The following is a 3,700-nucleotide window of genomic DNA, read 5'->3' on the forward strand; positions in this document are numbered from 1 at the left end:
AATATTTTTTAATTTGTGTATTTTTTTTTAAATTAATTTTTTATTTTCTAAAATTATATTATTTTTATTCTTTTGTATTTATGATGCTTTAGATAATTTTTTTCAGTCTTTGAAATGTTATTTAAAATATTTTTAAAGATTAAAAATAAAGCAAACTTAATTTATAAGAACTAAAAAAAATTTACAAAGAATAAAATTTAAAAAATACTGAATTATAAGTAAAAAAATTATTTAAACCTTTATTTTATTTGGACTCACAACATTCAAATTGCTTTGACTTAAATATATGAATCAGCATGTACGCAAAGAATAATTTTTTGTTATGCACAACAACGAAGTATGGGGGGCTACACATTTTAGTTTAATTTAAAAATAGAAAAATTAGAAATCTTAAGTGGACCAGGCTGAATCCTAGTCAACAAGAATGCTGGTACGGGATAATCAAATTAGTCTTAGGGCTCTTGCTTGGGTGGGACCATGGATTGAATATGCTATGATTGAATTAGACTAATTTCATAATTATTTGATAGTTTTGAAAAGCTGGGGTGGGGTGGCTTGATCCAAAGGTCACAATTTCACCGGGAAAAATATGAGGAAAAGTAGTACTTAGAAGAAAAAGAATAGATATGGGATCTACATGTATAGTAGTCTACTAGCTGGTTAGAATCTCGCGACTAGCACGAATTTGCTTGGGAAAGGTAATTTAAAAAAGGAAGCACATTGGCACACATGTGTTCGCTGTTTTTCTAACCCAGAAGAAAGGAGGGAGAGGTATGTACAATTTCCAACTTCTATATAATTATACAAACAAGGTTCTGATTATATTTTATCTGTCCTGTTGACACATGTTTATTGTTTATTTTCTGTCTTGTTGACACCTGTTCAGTTATAAGCCTTCTTTTATGCTTCTTTGCTCATTGCCACGTAAATGCTTTATCTTTTCTGAAGGTTTGTGTTTTACAAGGCTAATTCTCTTTTCTTTGTGCCAGCTGTTGCAATTCCTTATTTCCACAACCAGCAAGTCACGTGTTACTTTCCAATTGACGGATTTCACTGCACCATTTAATTCTCCTTAATTCCATAACTTTCTTCTCTCTCTTTCATTTCTCTTGCATCCGTCCAGATTCTTCCTCTCCTCTTTCTCTTCCTCAACTTCTTCTCTTTTCTTCTCTATCAATATTCAGTTTCCCCTTTTTTCTCTTCCTCAACTTCTCCTTTTTTTTCTTCTCCGCTTTTGTTTCTCCTCCTTTATTCTTTTGCATCCATGTCGTTTTTGTTTCTCTTCCTTTATTCTTTTGCGTCCATTCATATTTTGTTTCACGTTAATATTCTATTTTTCCCTTTTTTGTCTAATTTTTTGTGGTTTGATTTTTAGGACAGTCTAACGATGGTGCTGAAGGTTACGAGGCTTTGCCCATGGAAGAGTTGGGATAGGTTACTAAAGAATAAAGGTATTGAAAAATAAATGTTCCATTTTTATCTATTTTTTCTCCTTTTTTTGCCTAATCTTTTGTGGTCTGATTTTTTGTGTTTGATTTTTGGGATATGCTAACGGTGGTGTTGAAGGTTACGACGCTTTGCCCATGGAAGGGTTGCAACAATAGGACTCGAGGTTACTGTTCTTTTTCGAGGTTACGACGCTTTGCCCATACAAAAGTTTAAATTTTTTTGTGTTCCTGAACTTTCTCCCACGTGCTCATTGCTTCATATGCCCAACTTTTTGTGTTTTTGTCCTTTTTTGGTGGTGTAATGGTTCAATATATTTTTTGGTATGTTGTATGCAGAGAAGTTGGAAGAACACATTAAAACTGTCATTTTTATCTCAAAAGCTCCATGACTACAGGTTGGAAAACACAAAAGCTTAAATTTATTTTTGGTATTTTGTCTTTATTTTGTTTTCTGACTTCTCGCAATACAAAAGTTTAAATTTTTTTTTGTGTTACTGAACCTTTTTCACTGTGCTCATTGCTTCCTATACCCAGCTTTTTGTCTTTTTGTCCTTTTTTGGTGGTGTAATGGTTCAATATATTTTTTTGCATGTTGTATGCAGAGAAGGTGGATGAACACATTAAAGTTGCGATTTTTATCCCAAAAACTTCATCAGTACACAAAAGCTTAAATTTTTTTGGGTGTTCTGCCTTTATTTTGTTTTCTACATGAGTACAGGTTTGTAACGACAGTGCTGAAGGTGTTGAAGAATAAATGTGTCATTTTTTTTCTTTTTTGCTAATTTACTTTTTAAAAAAATTTATCTTCTGTCATTTTTGCTACAAGAGTTTTGTTGATTTCTTTTTGTTTCTGTTCTATTTTTTTCATTTATTTTTTAAAAAATGATGTTCTGCCATTTTGGCTACAAGAGTTGTTGCTGATTTTTGATAACAATATTATTCACAGAGCAGTGTTAAAGAATAAATGTTACATTTTTATCTACTTTTCCCCTTTTTTCTAATTTTTTGTGGTATGATTTTGTGTTGTTTGATTTTTGGGACTGCCTAACGAAGGGGTTGATTATGTTCAAGAATAAAGGTGTCATTTTTATATTTTCTCCCTTTTTTATTAAACTATTTTTTGTCATTTTTGCTGGAAGAGTTATTGTTGATTTATTTTTGCTACTAAAGTGATAATGGCGATGCTAAAGACTTTTTCAAGGCAGAGTTGCTATATTTTTATGGTATTTCCATTTTTATGGTATCTGATTTTTGTGGTATTTTGTTAAATCATTGTCATCAAAGTTGATACTTTTCCTTCGGAATACTAATATCTATTATATATTTCATTTGTTTTGTTTAGATGATGTGAACAATCTGCAGAATTGCAACTATGGGGTAAGGATGTGTGGGTAACGCTACCTAGTGCTTTTTTTTGTTTAATTATTATTATTATTATTATTATTATTATTATTATTATTATTATTATTATTATTATTACTATTATTATTTGTATTTTAATTTGATACTTTCCATCAAAAAATGTTTGAATGTCATAAATAAAATACATGGACCTGGAAGTCATTTTTATTGTACCCATGTGATCAAAGACATTTTCACGAAATTAATATATTTTTATGATACCGAGTGTTTTTCTTTTTTGTTATCAATTCATAAACAAAATTTTGTATATTTGGATTTTATCAGCTGTGATTTTCTTTATTAAATTTATGTTTTTCTTGCAATTTTTATGATAGCCTTAGATTGTTTCTTATATCATTCAGTATCTTTTTTTTTTTTTGACAGGATGGTGAAGCTGCAACCGAGGAGGTGAAAAATAGGCTGATGATGACCCCATTTTGATTGATGGAGAAATTTTTATGTTACTTTGTTTTGACAGCTTAAAGTTGTAATTTAATCATTATGGTTTTCAGATAATTCATTTTATTGTTTACAATTTGCTGAAAAAAAGTAAATTAAAAACACATTTTTTATATTAGTTACACTGACTTATTTAATATTAGTTATTTTATTCATTTCACTTTCGTATGAAACTTTTTTTTCCATTAAAAGTATGATATGATCTTTTCGTTTTGATAATAACGAAGTTACGAAAATTAATTCCAGTATTATAAACCCGATTTATGAAGGAGAGACACATATAGTGAAGAGTATTTTGTTTATCACATTTTGTTCTTTCTCTATTTTAATTTATAGCAATTTCTGGATTTTGGAAGTAAAAGGAGCTTGCAAATCGATGGTTTTCTGAAATG

The 3,700-nt window shown here is 29.6% G+C and overlaps 2 long non-coding RNA genes across 2 annotated transcripts; both read left to right on the top strand.

Annotated features, from left to right (window-relative positions):
* The first annotated feature begins 1,193 nt into the window (after positions 1-1,193).
* On the top strand, positions 1,194-2,167 carry LOC114371517. The gene is made up of 4 exons (XR_003658054.1): positions 1,194-1,451; positions 1,567-1,631; positions 1,785-1,843; positions 2,051-2,167. It is a non-coding gene; the product is annotated as an uncharacterized LOC114371517 (long non-coding RNA).
* A 135-nt stretch (positions 2,168-2,302) lies between these two features.
* On the top strand, positions 2,303-3,426 carry LOC114372240. The gene is made up of 2 exons (XR_003658181.1): positions 2,303-2,825; positions 3,234-3,426. It is a non-coding gene; the product is annotated as an uncharacterized LOC114372240 (long non-coding RNA).
* The last annotated feature ends 274 nt before the right edge of the window (positions 3,427-3,700 follow it).

This window comes from Glycine soja, chromosome 2, assembly GCF_004193775.1.
Source record: "Glycine soja cultivar W05 chromosome 2, ASM419377v2, whole genome shotgun sequence".
Taxonomy (NCBI): Eukaryota; Viridiplantae; Streptophyta; class Magnoliopsida; order Fabales; family Fabaceae; genus Glycine; species Glycine soja.